Raw genomic sequence first — 26,903 nt, forward strand, 5'->3', positions numbered from 1 at the left:
AAAAATACAGTGATTAAAAATGTTCAACTCAAGTCAATAGGCTAGTGGCTTTCCCAATCGATGTGATTTGAAACTAGGATGATGCCTACAACAACACAAACAACAAAGAAGAAGGCTTGAAGTTTAATACTAACAATTCGTTGTCTCATCATTCCAAATGTTAATTGACATACAGAAGGAGCACATCTTTGCAAACCATAAGAAGAATGAGAGAACATTTCAGACTTCTTAATATTTCAAGTTTATTTATTTTTTGTTTTTATTTCTTCTTTAATGTTACCTTTCTAAGAAATTGTAGTTGTTTTAATTAGTTCAATAAAAGGACCCATGTGGTCATATTAAATTAAAAAAAAAAGGTAATGGATATTTCCAAAGAACAAAGTTGTCCAGACCAATAATTCGCTTTATAGATTTCTACAATTTTGGAAGAGCAAAGCTGATAGTTATACAATACAAATGCTTGGAGAGAACAATTAAATATCAACTGTCACATCCCTCTATTGGTACTACTGAATTTTTAATGACTCAAAGAACAATGGCAAATTAATGATCATTTGCAATAGATCTATTCACACCCAAATCCCTGCCAAAATAAGAACCACCAAATTGTAGTACTACAATCTTTTACTTTTCGGGAATCAAACAATAATATTGTGCTCAAAGGTAAAACACCACAACAGGAAACACCTCTAGTCCCTTACAAAAACTACGAAAATCAGCAAACCAACAACTAGAATTTGAGGTAACAGCTACACCAGAAACAATCTGATTCATTCTCATGTATAATTACCAGCTCCGAAACAACCAATCTTAACATCTAATGTGTTTACAAACCAATCCCAACCAAACATAAATTTTATAACTTAGAAACTTCCTTTCCTTCTAAATATACAACAGACATCAAATCGCATAATTCCAATACAACTCAATTTTGACAGACAAAAAACTTAATAACACACCTATGCAATCAAAGAATGATTCTTTGATTCAAAATCTGGACATATACAAAAATCTCTACCAAACAACATCTAAAGAAACCAAAAGTAGTCATAATTTGACATAAAAATCAAATCTTATGTTGTATAATTAAATATAAACTATCACAGCCCTCTATTTGTTCTAGTTGTATTATAAAGGATCCCATGTCATGGTACATTCACAAAAACCACTTCACCATAAACTTACTTAACTTTATGGGGGCAGCCAAATAGAATTCATGCTTGGATTATCAAAAATAAAATTGTTGTAATTTATTTCATATTATGACAACGCTTATAAGGTGTAGCATGTACCATTAAACGGTACACTTAACAAGTGTTGCCAAAAATATTGTTGTCAAAAATTAAAAATTTATGCTACATTTTAAAAGTGTTCCCAAAAATATTTTAGGCAATACTTTTCAAGTGTTGCTCAGATTTAGTGTGGTTGTAGACCTACAATGGTGTAGTGAGAGCATCATGTTGAATATCTTTAGGATAATGTATCATTAAACCACTTCTATGTATATTCTTATTCATAAAGCGCACCAAACTTATGAATAGGAAACTATATGATACCTAGGAAATTCTCAATTTCTCAGAAATCCAATGTCGTGCCTCTAGAGTTTACTTTTGGTGTGCTTTCACCAGACCATGTTTTGTGGTTTATAAGTATGAATTCTTGATGAAATGCTACACGAAGAATTAATGAATACATTGATGATTTGGGAGTTCCTCCCCGTGGAAATAAAGTTCCTCCTCTTGAGGATGTTGCTAATGATGATCAAGCCCCGGCTAATCCTCCAGCCATAATGAATGGTGACATAAGGACTTCCTTCTCCAAATAGCCCAACTAATTACTACTCAAGTACAAGCCGTCACTACTCAAGCACAAGCCATGACGACCAAAGCTAGTTTAGTGGTGGTACCCCGAGGAAACCAACATGTTAACACCATGGCCTCCCGTTTAAGAGATTTCATAAGGATTAATCACCCTACTTTCTTTGGGTCCAAAGTTGAGGAAGACCCAAAAGAATTCATTGATGAAACCTACAAGATCCTCTATATTATAGGGTTGACTACTATAGAGAAGGTCGAGTTAGCCACTTACATATTAAACGACGTGGCCCAAACTTGGTACGTCCAATGGAGACACAATAGGTCCTTGAAGGATTGTTAGAATGATTTTGTTAATAGGTTCTTTCCCAGGGAAAACAGGGAAGCTAAGGTGGAAGAATTCATCAACCTTCGCCAAGGATGTATGAGTGTTCTTAAATACTCTTTGAAATTCACTAAATTGTCAAAATACGCTCCTTCATTGGTTTCCAATCCTAGAGATGAAATGAGTCGCTTTGTGACGGGAGTGCCCGATGACTTGAAAGAAGAATGTCGTTCGGCTATGCTACATGATAATATAAACATTTATCGTCTCATGGTTCAACTCAACAAGTGGAATAGACTAGGGTGAAGAGGAGGAGTAAGGAAACATATAGGGCCAAGTCATTTGATGGTGGTTCTTCAAAGGGTAGGCTTGATATCAAGATAATCCTAGGTTCAAGAAGAGGTTTTCTAATCATGTTCCTTCCAAGTTCCCTAAGGTTCATGATGACAAGATGTATAACCCAAAGCCTAAAAAGGGAAGGAGTAATAATTCACCAACCAAAAAGCTAACTTGTGGAAATTGTGGAAAGAAGCATTATGGGGATTGCCTCATTGGGACGAACAATTGATATCGTTGTGGTAAGAGTGGGCACAAGGTGAAGTATTGCTCAAACATGAAGGGTCAAGACAAAGGTAGTGGGAAAGCTCAAGCAAGTGACTCAAATGTGGATGGGCTAAAGAAGAATCGCTTTTATGCTCTCCTCTATAGGAGTGAGAAAGAGACATCGTACGATGTGGTGACCGGTATTTTGAAAGTCTTCTCTATTGATGTATATGTTTTACTTGATCTTGGTGCTACACTTTCTTTTGTTCCTCCTTTGGTAGATAGATTGTTTGATATTTTTCTCGCTATCTTAAATAAACCTTTAATAGTGTCTACCCAGGTGGGTGAGTCGGTGGTTCCAAAGAGGGTATATAGGTATTTTCCTATAATATTGCTCAAGAGGATTTTTTATGTTTAATTAGCTGAACTTGATATGGTTGATTTTGATGTTATATTGGGTATGGATTGGTTACATGCTTGATTTGTCTCTATAGATTGTAGAAAAAGGGTGGTGAACCCTAACTTTCCAAATGAACCCGTGTTGGAGTGGAAGGGGGAAAATTATATTCCTATATGTCAAATGATCTCTTGTTTGAAAGAGTGCAAAAATGATCTCTAAAAGGTGCTAATACCATATTGTAAGAGTAAAAGATTTAGACTCCCAAATCCCTCCCATGCATATGGTCTCCTTAGTGAGGGAATTTCTTGAGGTCTTTCCAAATATCTTCCGGGAATCGCTCCCGATCGGGACGTTGATTTTCGTATTTACTTGCTACCGGATACAAACCCCATTTCAATTTCTCATTATCGGATGGCTCTAGACAAATTGAAAGAGTTGAAGGCTCAACTCAAGGATTTACTAGGCAAGGGTTTCGTACAACCTATTATTTCTCCATGGGGTTCTCCGATTTTGTTTGTAAAGAGGAAGGATGGGTCCTTTAAAATGTGTATCGATTAATGACAACTTAACAAAAGTGACCATTAAGAATAAGTATCCTCTCCCTCAGATGGACGACTTGTTTGATCAGCTTTTAGGGGAAAGCTACTTTCCTAGGATCAATTTGACAATGGGATATTGCCAACTTAGGATGATAAATGAGGATATTCCCAAAACGGCCTTTACAACAAGATATGGTCACTATGAGTTTAGGGTGATGTTATTTGGCTTGACTAATTCCCTAGCGGCATTTATGGATCGTATGAATAGGGTGTTTCGAAGTTACCTAGATTCTTTTGTCATTGTGTTTATTGACGAATTCTTGGTATATTCGAAGAATGAAAGTGAGTATGTGGACCACTTGAGAGTGGTTTTGCAAGTCCTAAAGGAACATCAATTATTTGCAAAGTATAGAAAATGTGAGTTTGGGTTAAGGTGAGTGGGGATTGTTGGGCATATCATCTCTAGTGAGGGTGTAGAGGTCAATCTGAAAAAGACCGAAGCGGTCAAGAATTGACCTAGACTATTGGCTCCAACCGACATTAGGAGTTTCTTGGGTCTTGCGGGTTATTATGGATGGTTTGTTGATAGGTCTGCAGCGATTGCATCTCCATTGACTACATCGACCCAAAAGAACATGGAGTTTGAATGGACGTAGGTGTGTGAGAAAAGCTTCAAACTATTGAAGGATAGGCTTACCTCGGCTTCGGTGTTGACCTCCCCAGAGGGAAATGATGGTTTCATTGTATATTGTGATGCATCTTGAGTCGGCTAGGTATGTATTATTATGCAACATGGGAAGGTTATTGCCAATGCCTCTAGGTAACTTAAGATTAATGAGAGAAATTACCCAACTCTTGAGCTTGAGTTAGCGACTATTGTTGTTTCTTTGAAAATATGGAGGCATTACTTGTATTGGTTTCATTTTGATGTGTATACCAACCATAAGAGTATTCAATATGTGTTTACCCGAAAAGGAGTTGAACCTCCGACAACAAAGGTGGTTAGAGTTGTTGAAGGATTATGACATGAGGGTGCTCTATCAACCCTGAAAAGCTAACGTGGTTGCGGATGCACTAAGTCGTATTACTATGGGTAGTGTGTCTCGTGTAGATTAAGATGAGAAATACCTAGTCAAAGATGTTCATAGGTTGTCTCGTTTGGTGGTAAGGTTGGAAGATTCCCCAAATTGTGGCTTTGTGGTCCACCATAACTCTGAATCGTCTTTGGTGGTTGAGGTAAAGTCTAAGAAACAACTTGACATGGCATTCATGAAGTTGAAAGAATCAATTCTTGGTAAGCTTAATGAGTCATTCTCTTTAGGGGGATGGTGTTTTGAGGTATCAAGATAGGTTGTGTGTACCCAATGTTGATGATTTGAGAAACATGATTCTTGTGGAAGCTCATGGGTCCCGTTATTTGATTCATTTGGGTTCTACTAAGATGTATCATGAACTTAGAGGAGTCTTTTGGTGGGATGGCTTGAAAAAAGACATAACGAATTTTGTTGCAAAGTGTCCAAAAATTTACACCAAGTGAAATCCGAACAGTTAAAGCGAAAAAGTTTACTTCAAGAGATCTAATATCCTACTTGGAATTGGGAAGCTACCAACATGGACTTTATAGTGGGTTTGCCTAAGACTCCAAGGCAATATGAATATGGGTAGTAGTTGATAGATTGACTATATCTGCTCACTTTATTCCTATTAAGTCCACTTATTTGGCTAAGGACTATGCAAAGATATACATAGATGAAATTGTGAGTCTTCATGGTATTTCGTTATACATCATATAGGATAGGGGCGCACAATTCACATCTAGTTTTTGAGATTATTTCAAAAAGGTTTGGGTACACGAGTAAAGTTGAGCACCGTTTTTCATCTGCGAACGGATGGTCAAGCGGAATATGCTATTCAAACTCTTAAGGATATGCTTAAAGCTTGTGTCATCGACTTCAACGGAAGTTGGGATGAGCACTTGCCTTTGGTGGATTTCTTTTATAGCAATAGTTACCATTCATCTATATCCATTGCTTCTTTTGAAGCTTTGTATGGTATGTAGATCTCCGGTAAAATGGTTCGTATTAGGTGAGTTTTCCCTTTTTGGTCCCAACTTGGTTATGATGCTTTGAAGAGTGTCCACTTCATAAGGTACCAATTGAAAACATCTTATAGTCCGCAAAAGCCTTATGTTGACTATAGGAGAAGAAAGCTAGAGTTTGAAGAAGGTGATAAAGTGTACTTGAAAATTTCACCCACGAAAGGGGTGATGAGGTTTGTCAAGAAAGGGAAGTTGAGTCCTCTCTGTGTGGATCCCTATGAAATGTTTCAAATAGTGGGAAAGGTTGCTTACGAGTTGATATTACCCAGTGAGCTATCTTCGGTTCACCCAATTTTCCATGTATTCATGCTTAAGAAGTTCATTGGTGATCCCGAGTCCATTCTTCTTATTGAAGGTCTTGGAGTGGATGAGAACCTCTCCTATGAGGAGGTTCCAGCTCCAATCCTTGATCGACAAGTGAAAAAGTTGAGGAACAAAGAGGTGGCTTCCGTGAAAGTTCTATGGAGAAACCATTTAGTTGAAGGGGAAACATGGGAGGTCGAGGATGACATGGGTCTTGTTATCCTTATATCTTTGCTAATTAAGGTTAGTTATTATTATTAATAATGTAAATAATTAATCAATGTGATTTCGACTTGTTTTGAAAAGATGCGCATATTTATGGTAAAAAGATTTATGCTAACATGATTTTATCATGGAAAAATGCTCTTTTGCTCGAATTGCTTTTATTTGTGTATTTGATATGTTTTTACCTTCATGATGTGATAGTAAGCATGTTGATACGTTGAAAAAGGAACTTCAACATAATTGACTCTTTAATGATATATTGAGCTCATGTTGTTATTGTTAGAAGGAAATTCATCATGTTGTGACTTTGAGCCTTATGTGTTAAAATTGTTGTTTTTAGTCATAGTGTGATTTCAAAAATGTTATGTTCACTTGAGTTGTAACACATGATGATGTTCTATATTGTTTGTTGGGCTGCTAGTCTTAAGTCTATCCTTTCCTTTATAATGTTTAAGTGTCATTTGGGGACGAATGTTCCTAAAGAGAGGATAATGTCACACTCCAAAAAGTCAAGACCTAATCTAGAGCCTAAAACGAGTATATAAAGGTTTATATACTGTTTTATGACCTAAAATAATGTTTAGAAGTCATCCAAGAAGTTTTAGAGCCAAGACGTCAAAAGACGTCCATGACATTTGGAAACTAGCCTAATTGAACTAGTTCATGTCGCAAAGTTTGGGATAGGTTTGGAGGGTCAAATGAAGTCTAAAACTTTTAAAAAGACTTTAATTAGGTAGAGTGTAGCATAGAGAGTCTAAACGTCCAATAACGATGCCGGAAGAACCACCCGAAGGGTCACAGAGGAAGCCCACAACATGGGTGGCAGGCTGCCAAAGCAGCCTGCGAAAGTAAATAATTTGTGGGATGCTGAGCGACGCGCAGACCACACAGACCTCACTATCAAAAAAATTATTTTTGGGAAATAAAATGTGTGTTGCCCCGGGATGCGGAACAACTTCCCAAATTCGGTAAAATCATATTTTTGACATTTAGACTTTACAAAAGGGCCAATTTAATTGAGGGGTGTTTTGGCTATTTAGGGGATTGTTATATACAGTCTAAAGGTCATTTTAAAGTCAACTTTCACTCACCCAAACACAATTTTCCAAAACAAAACCCAAAAGCTCTCACCTTTCTCTACTTTCTCTCTCCCCAAATTCCTCTATTGAAGAAGAAAGAAAGCTTGAAGAAGAAGGTAAATTTCTCTAGGATTTCACTTCAATTTTGTAGATTTATCTTCTTTATGGTATGGGTCATTCACTCTTGGTATTACTTTCCCCAAGAGGTCTTATCAAACTTGATTTCTAAGTTATCCAATTTCATGGGGTTTTTAATTCTAAGGGGTTTTCTTTCAAACATCAAATCGATGATGAGTTGTGATTTCCTATGACTAATTTAGTGTTGATTGTTGATTTATTGATGTTAATTGATGGAATTTTATATTGATCATGTTCCCTTCCATAATTTCCCAAATCTTGGATCTTGGTCATGAATTGATAGGAATTGAAGAATGATTTGACTATTACACTTGTTTTATCTGTTCTAATTTATGTATGGATTGACTAGGGTAATGTGTTGTTGGGATTATATATAATTCTTGATGAATTCATGATGAACCCTAATATCCCTAACCCAAGGTTAAGAATTGATTTGATAGTGATGATGTAATTGACCTAGTTCTTGTGTTAATTACTATTGATTGATATTACAACACCTATTGTTAGATGTAATTGGATGGTTGATGGTAAGATCATGATGATTTTTATTGAAGGACATTGAGTAAGTCTTTGTTATCCTAACCTTTTCTTCAAATATTATGGCTTGTGATTGATGATGACTACTTCAATCAAATCATGACTTGTGATTAGCCTAAGTAGGTGTTGGTATGATGTTGAATTGAAATGTCTTGACTATGTGATTGTGCGATCAGTTTAAGATGAAATGATAAAAACTTGGTTATGGAGTACCTATGTGCCTTATTATGAAGAGATTTCACATATGAAGGTTGTCATGAAAGGATATTCTCATACAATTCCTAATGAGCTAATGGAAATGACTATAAAAGGGATTAGACCCTTTGACCTAAACTAAGTTTATGATTACTAAAGAAATAAATTTCAAAAAAAATACTCTAGCTTATCACCGAGTGAACTTGTAGATGAGGGGTGATACCTTCCCAAGGAGGGAAGGTTGGTCTCACCATAGTCCTCAAAAGGTGGATAGCCTCATAGTCCAAAAAGAGCATAGAGTGATGTTTCTATGATGGCCCCAAAACTCCATAACTATGTTTCCACCGTAGGAATACTAGCTAGTGGATTCACCTAAATGTTTTGTTCATGTTTGTAACTACTTTGGTCGGCAGACCACCTTCTATCGGTGTAAGCAACACCGGATTACAGACTTAGATCTTGTGGTCTATGTCGGTTTTGGGAAGTGTTCCCGAAAGTAAATGAATAAATTGACTATAAACTAACTAGGGTGATTTGAGAGGTTTGACTTAGACTAGGTAGGGGTGTGGGACTCTACCTATACCTTGCACTAGTTTGTGTTGAGGGAATCCTTAGGAGGTTGTTCTTGTGTTCTCATAATGTATATGATAGGAATATGAGGACTTTACATGTTGATAATCATATATGTTGTTACTTTTTTCTATTAACATGTTATTGTTCTATATTGCAAAATGTGATGATGACTACTATTGATTCTATGTTATATTGAATTTGAAGTTGCTTATGATCCTTTGTTTGGTATACTTGATTGAGTAAGGTTATGAGATTTACTTAGTCATTGTACTTGTACGCTAAATAATGGTTTATGAGTAAGGGTCTTGCCTATATTATGATGTTATGAACTCTTGTATATGTTGAGTTGACTATAACTTGTTGATGTTAATCTTGTGTTGTACATGAGTTTTACTTATGGCTTATGTGAGTATTGACTTATATGAGTTCTTCATTGTGCATAAGGATTTTCAAATTACTTAAGCATGGTTTTGAAGAAATGTCCCCTTTAGCATAATTTCAATTGTTTTATGTGCATATACTCATACATAGTACAAGTGTGTACTAGCCCCATGTTTATGTTTACAATAAATTGCAGGATTCGACCGTTGAGCTTAGTTGAAGGCCATTTAAGACTACTTGGATATTCCACAAGTTTTCGGTAGGTCCTCACATTCCGAGGACGATGCTAATATCTTGCTATTTGATATTGTTTAGTCTTAAAGACGATATAGTTCATTCTCTATCTTTGTTTACTTTGTATATGCCTATATAAGGTCTTTGTTGTTATGAAGTATGCTTTGAACCTGTCACACCCGGCGAGTACACCCCAGATCGGACCGGCGTCATCATCTGCTAAGAGGACTCAAACAAGCCTCTTAGCGTTCGTCATAACATGTCATCACTTAAAATTGCGGAAACTTAAAAACTTTTACATTCTACTTGACTTATACTTATACTTCAAATTTAACATTCATAAAGACATACGATATTGTAAAACATGTCTCACATATATAAAACCATCTAAGAGTAGAAATCTCGACTTAGATAATAAATAATAATTATGTCATAGGCCTTAGAACAAAAGAATTCAAAGACATAATGGAATTAGTGTATTCTTAAAACTACTAAAAATCTACCTAAACTAGAATATTGAAAAGATAGCATCCCCGAACATGAGGACCTACAAAGACTTGGAGGAAGAGTTACAAGCTTCTTCAAATCGACCTCCTTAAACCTCAGTGGCAAGAACTCACAGTTGTAGAAATGTAAAGTGATGGGATTAGTAGGCCACATGTACAAATTATGGGTATGTAATACGCTCAAACTTACTTCTCAAATAAGAAGTAAAGCGGTCGTATCAAGTAAAGAACCCAACTAATGAGGTTGGGATCGTTCCCATGAGAAAAATAGTTCAGACTTAACTTTATTCTATTATTACTATCATTTAGTCAATTATTTCCTTAGAAAACAAAAGACAGTAAAAATGGGGGGTTTTATTTCTAAATTAATGAAAGTAATTAACTAGATTAAAGTAAAAAACTAACAGATTCAAATCTTGGAGCTTAATCAATTAATAAATGTAAGTAGGGCTTAAGTGTTCCCCACAAGTTGCTAACTTGATACTTCTAACTATAACAATTCTTTCCTAATATGTTGCATGTAAAGTGATAAGTTATGTATCTCTAAATCCTTGGTCCGACATCTAGAAAATTTCACTCTGCACCTTGGTCTTGCTACGTGTGTTGCTATACTAACCCTTACCTTTACCTCATATTAAGCATTGCATTCGATATTTGAGTAAGTTATTACCTCGTACCAATTGACACTAACCTATTAGATAGTATACACTAAAACTATCTTGATAATTCTTTTCGTATTATCTACCTCCTTGGTCCGGTAAGTAGCATTAAGGCGAGTTATAACGTTGGTCATCCGTTAAAAAGATTTCTAAATGAAAGAATTATCAATACATGCAAGACACTATTCTAGAATAGCTATATTAGTTAGAGTTTACCTTATTATTCACCCATGGTTCCCACAACCCTAGTTACGGAGTTTCGTTACCTATAGTCATAATCAAACTATTCATATATTTAATATAAGAATTTATACACTTACTTTGATGAGAAAGAATAAAATCCAGAATTTCACTTGATTAATCAACAATAGCACCAATAATCAATTCCAGAAAAAGTGTAACAACTACTGAAATTAAATTTCAATACTTGAACAAGAGAACTAAAACTTATCCAAAAGTCTAAATATCAAAAGTCTACTATCAAAGAGTCTAACATCAAAGAGTCTAACCCCAAAAATGAGGTTTTTTGAATTATTTATAAAAAACAAAAACCTAATAAAATAAGGACTCTAATTACTCAAAATCTGTCAAAACGCGTCCGAACAGGTATGACGGACCGTTCCAAGAATTCTTATGCTGCTGTCTTCATTACCCTCGACGAACAGGTATGACGGACCGTTCCAAGAACGACATTCTGCCAAGGGTCTCCACTCCATAATACTTAAACTTCTTGGAATTTGGGTACTAGGACTACACTCTCATCATTGAGACTGGACTTTCGTAATCCCACAATAGGTTAGAATTCCCATCTTCCTTTAGCAACTTCACTACGATGCCATCTACGCACCCTCACAAGCTCGACGAACCGTCACAAGCTCCATAGGTGGTCTCTTCTGCATTTCTCTCTCAAAAACATCTGCGTTCATCTTTTTGACAGATTTCCTGCAAATAAGGAGAAACTTACATAAAAATCAATACAATAAGGGTTTTGGACACACACTAAATTTAAGGAAAAAACATTAAAAATACCGTGAAACCACGATATATCAGTATGTGCGCATAACATATAAGGACATACATGAAAAAACATCATTTATCATATATTTAGTAAGCATGCAAAGTCATATGAAAGTCTTCAATGCATATACCATATAACATTACATGTTTAGGATTTCCACCAACATAATGCATGATCATAATTAGAGACTTATTATCATAGAGTCATGTCAACATTTCATATTCCATAGATCATATAAACATAACATGCAAAACAGTTACCAATGATCTCATCCCTAACCTAAAAGTGCAATGGTCACATGAAGCCCCATAATCCCACAAAACCAAGTAGATAAGATAGGAGACCACCAGTAAAGCTTTGCTTCTTATAACTTGTAATATAAGTAATCATCGCTTTATTTAACAATATAGACCAATAACATATGCATCATAATGACCAACATCATATAAGAGTAACATCATGTATCTTAAACATATATTTTTAATTTTATCACATTACAGAAGAATAATCTCCTCGGACTTTCTTTAGAGTCAACTTGCCCAATGTCTAGGTAGAGTCCTATACCGCACCTATACTAAGCAAACTCTTCGAGTCATCCTAGTCAATATTCATTTACTTGTCTTTTATTTTACATGTGGGAACATATGTCTTAACCGACATTGACCAAGTGAGATACACATGAAATCATGTGTTATAAGACCCCACACCGAATGAAGATGGTCTACCAGACAAAGTAGAACCTAACATTACATAGCTTTCTAGGTGGATCCACTAGCTTGTATCCTATGGTGGTCATATAGTTCAAGAACTAGGAGATGTATTAGAGACCCATAGTTCCGCATTAAATTGCAGCCTCTATCTCATGAGAGTAATTGTGAGCCTACCTTCAAACTAGGAAAGGGACACCTCTCATAACTAGTTCATCGGTGCTTAACTGAAGTCCCTTTTCTTGAATAACCTTTAAGTTGTATTTTATCATAAACTTATCATAGGTAATAGGAGATTAAATTCTTGTATAAACATGATCATGATTCTTTGGAACAATTACTAGAAATTCATAATGACCATTTCTAGTTCGGAAAGTTGTCTTGGGAACATCTTCACCTCTCAGCCTAAGTTGGTGATATGTCGACCTTAAGTCAATCTTGTAAAAGTAACTAGCACCTTGGAGTTGAAAAAAAAGATCATCAATCCTAGTGAAAGGATACTTATTCTTTATGGTGACCTTATTGAGTTGGCGATAATCAACACACATTTGAAGGGACCCATTCTTCTTCTTAACAAACAAGACCGAAGCACCCCATGGAGAAATACTAGGTTGAATAAAACCCCTGTATAGTAAATCTTTGAGTTGGAGCTTCAACTCTTTCAATTAAGCCGGAGCCATCCTATATGGAGGAATTGAAATTGATTCGTATCTGGTAATAAATCAATGCCACAGTCAATTTCCCATTCAGGAGGAACTCCTTGAAGGTCATTAGGAAATACCGTTGGGAATTCTCTTACTACAAGGACTGACTCAATATAAGGAGTTTCACACTCTAAGTCCTTAACCCTAACCAAATGGTATAAACAATCGTTGGCTATCATCTTACAAGCCTTCAAACAAGAAATAATTTGACCCTTTGTCATAGTTTCTCCCCTTCCATTCTAAAATAGGTTCATTATGGAATTGGAAATTTATTACCCTTATTCTACGATCTATGGAAGCAAAATATTTATAAAGCCAATCCATTCCCAAAATAATATTGAAATCAAACATGTCCAATTCTACTAAATCAACAAGAGTAACTCTATTGGAAGCATCACAGGACATTTCCTATAGACACTTTTTTTAACTACAAAGTCACCCAATGGGTTACAAACTGGAAAGGGTTAAATGAAAACATCGGGAAAGTACATCCAACTTCCTAGGTACCAAAGGTATTACAAAAGAAAGAGTAGCACCTGGATTAAGCAATGTATAAATATTAACAGAGAAAACTTGTAACATACTCGTCACAACATCGAGAGAGTTCTCTTGTTCTCCTCTATCCTTGAGAGCATAGAAGTGGTTCCTTTTTGGAGCTTCAGAACTATGACCGCTTGGTTGAGATTTACTATTTCCATAGACTTGACTTCTCACATTAGGATAATCTTTCACCATATGGCCAACTTTTCCCAAAAAATAACAACTATTAGTCTAAGCAATACATCCACCTGTATGTTTCTTACCAAACTTACCCCAAGTTGGTCTCTCTTTTGGTGAATCGACATTTCTCCCCTTTTGAGATTTTGGATTAGAACCACTATCATTGTGATTCTTGGAGAAATTAGAAGGAAATGATTTGAAAACCTCTTCTTAAGCTTAGGTTTGTCTTGCACATCAAGAATATTCATAGAGGAACTACATTCAAAAGACCTTGCCTTCTTAGGTTCCCTAATATTCTTCCTTAGACAACTATCCTCAACCTGTTGAGAATGAACCATCAACCTAGAAAGATCTATATTGTCATGAAGCATGGCTGCACGACATTCTTCTTCAATCTCTTTGGACACGCCTATTACAAAACGACTCATCTTATCAATATCATTAGAAACCAAAGAGGAAGCATATTTGGAGAGCTTAATGAATTTCAAGGAGTATTCCTTAACACTCTTACCTTCTAGAGGAAGGTTGATGAACTCCTCTACTTTAGCTTCCCTTTGTTCCCTTGGAAAGAATCTGTCACGAAATGCCTTTTTGAAGATCTCCCAAGTCACGAGACAACCTCCTAAAGCCCTACTATCCTTCCACTGATTGTACCATATCGAGCCACGTCCTTAAATTGATAAGCAACAAGTTCAACCTTTCAGTAGTACTCACCCCCATAGCAAGAAAAATCTTGTAGACCTCATCAAGTAAGTCAGGGCCTTCGTCAACCTTAGGTCAAAAAAACATACGAGGATTCATCCTCCAAAAATCCCTCAAATGGCTAGTCATAGTGCTAGCATATTGGTTCTCTCGAGGAACAACCTCCCTATTAGCTTGTGCCGTAATGGCTTGAGCTTGGGTGGTGATGGCTTGGGCTATTTGAAGCAGGGCTGCCCTTAACTCACCTTCTGTCATAGCCGTAGGATTCACCGGAACTTGATCATTAGAAGCAGCTTGCACTTGAGTAGGAACTTTATTGACTTAGGGAGTAGCTCCCGCATTCGCAATCTCTTCTCCTACTCTTCTCGCAGTTGTCCTTCATGTGTTCATCGTCTATAACCACAAGAAAGGGACTAGAAGATAAACGACACATAGGAGTATAAAGAAAATAGAAGTTTCCTAGTCATCACACAACCTCTCATCCATAATTGAGGTGCGCTTCACAACCATGAACAATATACTATGTAACGTCGTTTAGTGAGACATTGATCCTAATGATATAACCTCATGATCTGATACCAAGCTTGTCATACCAAGCTGTACACCGCAGATGCAACCGGCGTCGTCGTCCTCTTAGAGGACTCAAACAACATGTCATCAATTAAAATTGCGGAAAATTAAAAACTTTTACATTCTACTTGAAGTATACTTAGATTTCATATTTAACATTCATAATGACATACGATATCTAAACTTGTCTCACATATATAAAACCATCTAAGAGTACAAATCTGGACTTAGCCAATAAATAATAATGGGAAAAGGACAGATATACCCAGAACTATTATAAATGGTATGCAAATACCCTTCGTCATACTTTTAGGACACTAGTGCCCCTGCCATCATACTTTTGAGGTATTGGTGCCCTTGTCGTCATACTTTTGGGACATTGGAGCCCCTACTATCATATTTTAGGGACATTGGTGCCCCCTCCCCTTCGTTAGAGTGAATGACATATATACTCTAATTTATGGACGACAGGAACACCAATGTTCCAAAAGAATAACGAAGGGTATTTGCATACCATTTATGGTAGTTCGGAGGTATATTTGTCCTTTTTCACCATAATAATAATGCCATATAGGCCGTAGTACAAAGAATCCAAGAAAAATTAATGGAATAAGTGTTTTCTTAAAACTACTAAAAATCCGCCTGAGCAGAATATTGAAAAGATAGCATCCCCCAACATGAGGACCTACAAAGTCTTGGAAGAGGAGTTCCAAGCTTCTTCAAATCGACCTCCTTAAACTTCAATTGTCAAAACCTAAAGTTGCAGTAATGGGGTTAGCATGCCACATGTACTAAATATGGGTATATGCACATAACATATAAGAACATACATAAAAAAGTATCATTTATCATTTTTTTAGAAATCATGCTAAGTCATATGAAAGTCTTCAATGCATATACCATACAACATATACAAGTTAAGGATTTCCACCAACATAAAGCATGACCATAATTAGAGAAATATTATCATAGGGTAATGTTAACATTTCATATTCCATAGATCATATAAACATAAAATACAAAACACTTACCAATGATATCATCCCTAACCTACAAGTGCACTGGTCATGTGAATCCCTAGAACCCCACACAACCAAGTAGATAAGACAGGAGACCATAAGTAAAGCTTTTCTTCATATAACTTGTAACATAAGTGATCATTGTTTTATTTAACAATATAAGCCAATAACATATTCATCATAATGGCCAACATAATATATAGGAATAACATCATCTATCATAAACATATATCGTTTATGTTATCATACTACATAAGAACAATCTCCTAGGACTTTCTTTAGAGTAAACTTGTGCAATGTCTAGGTAGAGTTCCATACCCCTACCTATACTAAACAAACTCCTCGAGTCACCCTAGTCAACGTTAATTTAATTGTCTTTAATTTTACATGAGGGAACATACGCCTTATTCCATATAGACCATGTGTGAAATCCGGAGTTATAAAACCCCACACGAAAGAAGGTGGTCTACCGACCAAAGTAGAAACTAACATGACATAGCTTTCTAGATGGATCCACTAGCTAGTATCCTATGGTAAAAACATAGTTCAAGAACTAAGAGATGTATTATAGACCCATAGTTCCAAATTATATGACAACCTCTATATCATGAGAATCATTGTGAACCTACCTTACAATTAAGGAAGGGACACCTCTCATATCTAGTTCATCGGTGCTAGCTTAAGTCTCTTTTCTAAAATAACCTTTAATTTGTCTTTTATCATTAACTTATCATAGGTAATAGGAAATTAAATCTTTGTATAAACATGATCATGAGAACTTTGGGATTAGATGATCATTTCCTTTTATTTTAACCCTTAGTTTGTGAGATTAACATAACATAGTCATCTTGTGTAAAGGATACAAGAAAATATCATAACTTGCATTTATCGTGTTCTATTCATGATCTCACAATGATATGTTCATGGCCTAGTATATACACATAACAACATCATACATACTTCCATAACATAGCATCATGATTTATAGGCTAACATGATCATTGTAGAGTAATCACAACTTTAGAAGACTTACCTCTTGCTTCCAAGAACCTTACTCAAGAACTTATGTTCAACTTACAACATTCATAAATATAACCTAGTGAAACACTCAATAGCATAATCAAGAACATCTCATCAAATCATATACAAGATCAATGTATATTGTAGGATAAGGGAAAGAGTTATTTAAGAGTTCATCCTAGTCTTAGTTCCAATCCCTACGTTTTCATGTCATCAAGTTGTAGAAAAAACCATACATAACCATCATCTAAATAATAACATGCGTGACACGAGATTCAAACATTACTAACTCAATACTCAACAATTCCTGTGAAATCAATCATATAAACACTTACTTTTCATTGAAAATCATAAATCTAGAGTTAGGAAGAAAAAATGTTATGTAGAGTAAAAGCCCTAGTATTTGATGTTCTTTGAAACGTATTTGAAATGAACTCTTTGGGAAAGGAATCCCAAGAGTCCAAAACACATACCTTACAGATTAAGAGTCTATTAAAATTTTGATGAAAAGCTTGAAGTCTTCGCCTTGTTCCTTAAGCTCTTCTTGAATGGGGTTTGGAAAAGAGAGATGAGAGAATTTTTGTTTTAAACTGATTTGCACGTGTAAAAATTATCTAAACTGACCTAATATCCATATATAGTCTTCCTGTGAATTATCCAAAATAACTTCCACTTAAATGAGTCTCTATAAGAAGTTAAATTACAAAAAATACGACTTTAACGATTCCGGGAAGTAGTTTCGCATCGCGGGGCAAAATCCCATCATTTTTTTAAATTTTGGGTTGAGGAAGTGAGGTGCGTGTCACCCTTGCATTGCGAGGCTTCCTGTCAAATCTTGAGGAAGTGACTTGCATGAGAACCACGCATCGCACACCTGAGGCTCACGTTTTGTTCGCGCAGGCTACTTTGGCTGCATGCCTACCCATGTTGGGGTCCTCCCCAAGGACCCTTCGAGTTCTCCTTGAGGTGTTGTTACGGACATTTGGACCCTTTGTACTACGTATTACCTATCCAAGGTCTCTTTAAACAATATTTAATAGATCACGCTCTACCTTAAGTCATGACATTTCTTGACTGTTACAAACCAAAGATGTTGTATTCGACTTAGATAGTTTAATATGAGACATATTATAAACATCTTATTAATCTATTTATCTATCTATCTATCTATATATCTATATCTATATGTGTGTGTGTGTGTGTGTGTGTGCGTGCGTGTGTGTGTGTGTGTGCGTGTGTGTGCAATAAAAGTAGAAAAGAAGAAGACTAAGTAATCTTCATATACGAAGGGTCTATGTATACTCGATACATATATACTATGTATACGTAGAGGTCTATATAAACCTCAATGTAGAAGTAGTATAAAGTTTTAAATTTCTTCTAAATTTGACCTATGAATGTAATGATGTAAGCTAAAAGGCTAGTATTAGTCCTTAAAGAGGAAGACGACGTCAGTTATATTTGGGAGGTGCTCCCCGGATGTGACATTTGACTTATTTTAGGTAGGGGTATGAGACTCTACCTATACATTAGACTAGTTAGCCTTGAGATAAGTCATAGAAGGAGGTTCTTATGTGCTTATATACTTATAAATGTATAAGATATGTATATGTTAATCTTACGTGTTGATGACACTATGTGATATTGGTTTCACTTATGAACATGTGGTTGGTATCTTTTGTTAAATTATGATGATGGCTACTCTTAATGATGTAGTATGTGAGGTTTGGCATTGCTTATAGTTCATATTGGGTTTACTTGATAGAGTGAAGTTATGAAGTTTTACTTAGTCATTGCACTAGTGGACTTAATGAGGGTTAATGAGTAATGGTCTTTCTTTGGTTATGATGTTATGAACTCTTATACATGCTCGTTGATATTACAATTTGATGATAGAGTTTTATTAATTATGTGCACAATTATGTTTGATATGAATATTGACTTAACTAGACTTGGTATTGTTGGTATTTTGACCTACATGGTCTTGACTTAAGAAATATGTACTCATTAACTTGTATTGGTTATTGAATGTTCATACGGCTTTGAAAAGTAAATTAGCATGCTTTAATCAAATGTACCTATAGCATGATTTCAATGTTATGTGTGCTTATGTGCCATACTTAGTACAAGTGATGCGCTAACCCCATTTCTCCTTTTTTGTCCCAAACATTTTAGGTCAGTTGTTAAAAAGTTCGTGATGAATTTTGAATAAAGGCTTCGAATCATTCTCCAAGTGTCGGTATGCCCTCAAGTCCAAGGATGATGCCTTGTTATAACTCTAGCTATGGTTCTTTGTTATAGTCTAAACACAATATTTTCATTCATGTTTTTTCAAGATATTGTTGTAAGCCCTAAGTGGAATTTGTACTTTTGTGTAAGGTCTTACTGCCATGTTGATTTGACTATTTTTAGATTGTTTAAAATGATACATCCCCTTTAAGAATATGTTATGTATGTTATAAATATGTTACATAAAAGTAGAAGACTATGTATACTTCTTATACGAAGAGTCTATGTATGCTGTATATGAATATATTATATGTATACGAGAAGTCTATGTAAATGTTAATCTAAAAGTAGATGAAAAGTTTTAAATTTTCCACATTTTCTAGCCTATTAGTTTAATGATGTATGCTAAGAGGCTATTCTTATTCCTCTCCTATGACGAGGACGCTGATTACATCTAGGGGTTACTTCCTAGATGTGACAAACTTGATATCAAAGTATGAGATTGAATATCTTAAGGATTTATGTATCATTAAATCACATCTATGTATGTTCTTACTCATAATTGTGAAGCGCGCCACACTTATAAGTGAGAAGCTATATGATTCTTACGAAATTATCACTTTCTTGGAAATCCGATATCGTGCCTCTAGAGTCTACTTTATGTGCTCTTTCACCTAAACCTTGTATTGTGGTTATAGACATGAATAATTGAAGGGCAGGCACATGAAGAATTTATGAAGAGATTGCTAATGAGGGAGTTCCTCCACGTGTCTATCAAGATCCTCCTCTTGAATAAGTTGCTAATGATGATCATGCTCTGGCCAATTCTCCGGCCTTGTTTGATGGGGACATAAGGGCAGCCTTTCTCCAAATGGTCCATGCCATTTATACTGAAGCAAAATTCCTTACTACTGAAGCTCAATCCATGATGGCCCAAGCTAATCGGGTGGTGGTACCCCGAGGAAACCAACATGTTAGGACCATGGTCTCCCGCTTGAGATATTTCACAAGAATAAATCCCCCTACTTTTTATGGGTCAAAAGTGGATCAATACCCCCAAGAGTTCATTAATGAAGTCTATAAAATCCTTTATGCTATGTGGTTGACTTCTAGTGAAAAGGCTAAGTTAGCCACATACAAACTCAAGGACGTGGCCTAAACTTAGTACATTCAATGGAGAGACAATAGGCATTTTAGGGGTGGTATGATGACATCAGAGATTTTCAAGAAGGCTTTTCTTGATCGGTCCTTTCTAAGGGAAAAGAGTGAAGCTAAGGTGGAAGAATTCATCAACCTTTGTCAAGGAGGTATGAGTGTGCTTGACTACTCTTTGAAATTTACTAAGTTGTTGAAATATGTTCCTTCTTTTGTTTCTTACCTGAGGGATGAACTGATCCCCTTTGTGACGGAAGTCTCCGATGACTTTAAAGAAGAATTTTGTTAGGCTATGCTACATGATAATATTAATATTTCTGGTCTGATGGTTCATGATCAAAAATTCTTGGAGGCAAGGCTTAAGAAGAACAGTAGAGATACTAATAGGGTAAGGTCATATGATGGTGGTTCTTCAAAAGGTAGTCTTGATATACAAGACAAACTAAGGTTCTAAAAGAGGTTCTCCAATCAAGTTCCTTACAAATTTCCTAAGGCTCGTGATGATAGGGTATCTAACCCTAAGTCTCAAAAGGGAAGAGGTATTAGTTCATCAAAAAAGAAGTGGAAAGTGTGACAAGAAGAATTATTGTGATTGCGTTGTAGGGATGGACAATTGTTTTGGGTATGGCAAGAGTGTCCACAAGGTTAGGGATTGCCCTAATTTGAAGGGACAAGACAAAGGTAGCGGGCAATCTAAAGCTAGTCGTTCTAATATGGATCCACTAAAGAAGAATCACTTTTATGCACTTTTTTTAGGGGTGAACAAGAGAGTCCTCCCGATGTCGTGACTAGTATGTTACAATTCTAATCTATTTATGTCTGTGCTATACTTCATCTGGGTTCTACATTATCATTTGTTACTCCATTGATAGCTAGAATGTTTGAAATTTTGCCTATATTCTAAATGAACATTTAATTGTAACTAACCCAGTAGGTGAGTCAGTGGTTGCAAGGGTGGTATATAGAAATTGTCGTATAATGTTTCCCATTAGAGTTACTCATGTTGAATTAGTAGAACTTGAATGGTCGATTTTGATGTCATTTTTAGGATGAATTGGTTTCATGATTGTTCTGTTTCCATTGATTATAGAACAAGAATTATCAAGTTCAATTTTCAAAATGAACTTGTCTTAGAGTGGAAGGGAGGAAATTCTATTCTTAGGGGTCGTATTATCTCTTGAGTAAGAGATATGTAAGATGAGCTCAGAAGGGTGTCTATACCATATTGTTAGAGTCAAAGATTTAGACTCCGAAAATCCTCCCATTGAGTTATTCCCCATAGTAAGGGAATTTCCGGAGGTCTTTCCTAATAGTATTCCCAGAATACCTCCCGAACAAAAAATTGATTTTTGTATTGAATTACTATCGGATACCAATCCCATTTTATTTTTTCCTTATTGGATAGCTCCTACCGAATTGAAAGAGTTGAACGCCCAACTCAAGGACTTACTATAAAAAAGGCGTCATTAGACCTACTATTTCCCTATGTGGTGCTCCAATATTGTTTGTGAAAAATAAGGATGGGTCCCTTAGAATGTGCATTGATTACCGCTAACTCAACAAAGTCACTATTTAAAATAAGTATCTTATCCCTCATATTGACGGCTTGTTTGATCAACTCCAAGGGCCAAGCTACTTTTCTAAGTTTGACTTGAGAGTTGGGTATCATCAACTAATGGTGAGAGGTGAGGATATACCGAAAATGGCATTCCGAATAAGATACGGTAATTATGAATTCTTAGTAATATCATGTGGTATCACTAATTCCCCTACAACATTTATGGATCTCAGGAATATGATGTTTTGAAGTTACCTAGATTCAATTGTCATTGTCTTCATTGATGATAGCTTGGTATATTCGACAAATGAAGGTGAAAACATGGGTCATTTGAGGGTGGTATTCCATGTGCTTAAGGAAAAACAATTATTTGCCAAGTATAGCAAATGTTAGCTTAGGTGAGGTAGGTGGTATTTCTTTGTCATATCATCTCTAGTGATGGAGTTGCGGTAAATCAAAGGAAAATTGAGAAGGTCAAATATTGGCCTAGACCATTGACTCCAACTGACATTACGAGATTTTTGGGTCTAGCGAGATATTATAGGAGGTTTGTGGATGTTTTTGCTTCCATTGAATCTCCTTTGACTACTTTGACACAAAAGAGTGAAATTTTAGTGGTCGGAGGCATGTAAATCCTAAATTTTGAAAGAGAGGCTTACCTCCACTCCGGTGTTGACCTTAGTGAAGGGTACCAAGGGCTTCGTTGTATATTGTAATGCATATCGAGTGGGATTGGGTTATGTGCTTATGCGATATGGAAAAGTAGTACCTTATGCTTCTAGACAACATAAGGAGCATGAGAAGAATTACCCAAATCATGATTTTGAGTTAGCGTTCGTTGTATTTTCCATGAAAGTATGAAGACATTATTTTAATGGTGTCCATGTTGAAGTTTATACTGACCACAAGAGTCTTCAGTATGTGTTTACTCAAAAAGAGTTAAATCTCCGACAATGAAGGTGGTCACCGGTATGTTACAAGTCTTCTCTATAAATGTTTATTCTTTACTTGATCCCGATGCTATATTATCATTGTAGCTCCTATAGTAACTAAAAAGTTTTATGTTCTATCAGATGTGTTGATCGAACCATTTTCGATTACAACCCCAGTGAGTGACTCCATTGTGTCTAAAAAAGTCTATAGGAGTTTTCCTATATCTTTTTCCGATAGAATTCCATAGGTTGATTTGTTAGAACTTGATATGATTTCTTTTGATGTCATTTTGGGAATGTATTGGTTTCATGCTTGTTTTACATACATTGATTGTTGAACAAAAGTGGTTCGTTTCAATATCTCTAATGAACCCGTCTTAGAGTGGAAGCGGGATAATTCAATCCTAGAGGTCGTATCTCTTGTCTAAAATCTTGTAAAAGTATATCTAAAGGGTATATTTACCATATTGTAAGAGTTAAAGATCTTGAGTCGAAAATCCCTCCTATTGAGTTGGTCCTCATTGTAAAGGGCTTTCCGGATGTCTTTCCCAATGATCTCCATAGAATTCCTCCTGAATGGGAAATTTACTTTGATATTGACTTATTACTGTATAAGAATACCATTTAAATCCCTCCTTACCAGATTGCTACGACAGAATTGAAAGAGTTTAAGCTTCAACCCAGAGGCTTGTTAGATAAGGGGTTTATATAACCTTGTATTTCACCATGGGGAGCTCCTGTGTTGTTTGTTAAGAAGAAGGATGGTCCCTTAGAATATACATTGATTATCGCCAACTCAATAAGGTCACCATAAAGAACTAGTATCCTTTCCCTCGGATTGATGACTTGTTTGATAAACTCCAAGTGGTAAGCTACTTTTCTAAAACGGACTTGAGTTCGAGGTTTCACCAACTTAGGATGAGAGGTGAGGATGTACCTAAAACGGCATTTCCAACTAGGTATGTGCATTATGAGTTGTTAGTCATGTTTTTTGGTCTCACAAATGCACCGATAAATTTTATGGACCTAATGAATAATGTCTTATGAATCTACCTAGTTTTATTTGTGATTGTCTTAATTGACGATATCATGGTTTATTATAAAATGAGGGCTATCATATAGGTCATTTTATAGTGGTGTTACAAGTCCAAAATGAACACCAACTATTTTCCAAGTATATCAACTGTGATTTTTGGTTAAGAACGATGGACCTTCATGGTCATATCATCTCTCGTGAGGGTATAGAGGTTGATCAAAAGAAAAACGAGGTGGTTAAAAATTGTCCTAGAACATTGACTCCAACTGACATTAGAGGTTTCTTGGGTTTAGCCGGTACTATAGGGGGTTTTGTATGGCTTTGCTTCCATTGATTCTCCTTTGACTGCCTTGACCCAAAAGAGTGTATAATTTGAGTAGTTAGACGTTTATGGATGGTTTCTCACCCATTGGTTCTCCATTGACTAGCTTTACCCAAAAGAGTGTAAAATTTGAGTGATCGAAGGCATGTGAAAGAACCTTCCAAATTTTGAAAGATAGGATTACCTCCGGTCCGGTGTTGACCTTACCGGAGCATACAAGGTTTTTGTAGTTTAATGTGATGCATCCCAGTGGGTTTGGGGTGTGTGCTTATGTTTTATAGGAAGGTAGTAGCCTTTGCATTTACACAATTCAAGGTGCATGAGAAGACCTGTCCAAACACATGATCCTTAATTAAAGGTCATAATATTTGCTTAAAAAATATGAAGACATCACTTGTATGGTGTTCATGTGGATGTGTATACCGACCCTAAGAATATTCAATATGTGTTTGCTCAACAAGAGTTAAATCTCCGACAAAGAATATGGTTGGAATTGTTGAAAGATTACGACATGAGTGTTATCTACCACCCTGGCATGGACAATATGGTTGCGGAAGCTTTGAGTCATATGACCATGGGTAGTGTGTCTCATGTAGAAGAAGGGAATAAAGATCAAGTGAAAGATGTTCTTAGGTTGGCTAGATTGGGTGTGCGGTTGGAAGATTCCCCAAATGGAGGTTTTATGGTTTTTAATAACTCTGAGTCATCCTTAGTGGTTGAGGTAAAGTTGAAACAACATCTTGATCTGCTATTATGTAGTTGAATAAATTGGTACTTATCAAGTTGAATAAGTCATTCTCACAGAGGGATGGTGAGCTAAGGTACCAAAATAGATTATGTATACCCGATGTCGATTATTTGATGAATAGGGTGTTAGAGGAAGCTCATGGTAACGGATATTCCATCCATCCGAGTTCCACCAAAATGTATCGTGATCTTAGAGAGGTATATTGATGATATAACAGAATTTGTATCCTAGTGTCAATTGCCAACAAATGAAAGTCGAGTATCAAAAGCCTAGTTGTCTTATTCATGTATTTGGTGTTCCTATTTGGAAATAGGAAGAATTAATATGTACATTATTGTTGGATTGCCTTGATCCCAGAGGCAAAATGACTCAATTTGGGTGATAGTGGATACACTTACAAAATCCTCTCATTTTATTCCCGTTAACTCTACTTATACGACGGAGGATATACAAGGATCTACATTGATGATATTGTGAGTCTTCATAGGATACCTTTGTCCATCATATCGGATAGAGGTTCTCAATTCACATCTCTATTTTGGAGATTTTTACAAAAAAGGTTGGGTACTAGAGTGAAGTTTAGCACCACTTTTCATCCCCAAACAGATGGTCAAAAGGAGTGTACTATTCAATACTTGAGGATATGTTAAGGGTATGTGTGATAGACTTTTAAGGGAATAAGGACAATCACTTGCCATTGATTGAGTTCTCTTATAACAAAATAATGGCCATTAGAGTATTTCAATGGCACCATAAGAAACACTATATGGTAGGATATGTGGGTCTCCAGTTGAGTGTCTTGAGTTTTGTGAGTCCTCACTACTTGGTCCGCAAATTGTCTATAACGCTTTGGAAAAGGTTCGGGTGATAAGGTATAGGTTGAAAACAACATATAGTCGGCAAAAGTTCTATATGACAATTGAAGAAGAGATCTTCAATACAAAGTTGGTGAGGGTGTATTTGAAAATTTCACGTATGAAAAGGGTGATGAGATCCGGAAAAAAAGGGAAGTTAAGTCCCTCATATGTGGGTCCCTATCAGGTTTTTCAACAGGATGGAAATGTTTCATGTGAGCCCAGATTACCTACTGAACTATCTTCGGTTCATCTGGTGTTTCATGTTTCCATGCTAAGGAAGTGTATTGCTGATTCTGTATCCCTTCTTCCTATTGAAGGGTTACGTACTAATTTAATCCTTACCTATGAAAAGGTTCCGGTGGAGATCCTTGATAGACAAGTCAAGAAGTTCAGGATCAAAGAGGTGGCCTCCGTAAAAGATCTATGAGAAACCACCTAGTTAAGGGAGCAACATGGGAGATCGAGGCCGACATGAAGTCTTGTTATCCTCATCTTTTTTCTTTATTAAGGTTAGTCATTCCTACTATTGATGAAAATAATGAATAATATGAATTTGTTTTATTTCTAAATATGTGCATATTTTTGTAAAGGTTTATGTCAAATGAGTTTTGCTAAAAAAGGCTTTTTATTCTAAACTTTCACTAATGTGAAATATATGTTTTTTATTCTTAGAATTGTTGGTCTTTTGATGTTTTCTATAGTCACATCTGGAGAGCACCCCGTAGACATAACCGGCGTCGTCATCCTAATTAAGGACTAAGACTAGCCTCTTAACTTATATCATTACATTCATAGGTTAAAATGCAGAAAATTTAAAAACTTTTTTTTGACCTATCATAAGGTTTACATAGACCTCATTCATACACATAACATATATTCATATCGAGTATAGATAGACCCTCCGTATAATAAGATTACTTATTCATCTACTTTTATTGCAATATATATACATAAGATATAATATAGTCTTAAAACTGGATGTTTCATCTCATAACAATCTAAACAAGAGTACAGCAATTTGGCATAGCCCATACATCAATACGATAAAAGCCACATA

The sequence above is a fragment of the Solanum lycopersicum genome, chromosome 1, assembly GCF_036512215.1.
Source record: "Solanum lycopersicum chromosome 1, SLM_r2.1".
Classification (NCBI taxonomy): Eukaryota; Viridiplantae; Streptophyta; class Magnoliopsida; order Solanales; family Solanaceae; genus Solanum; species Solanum lycopersicum.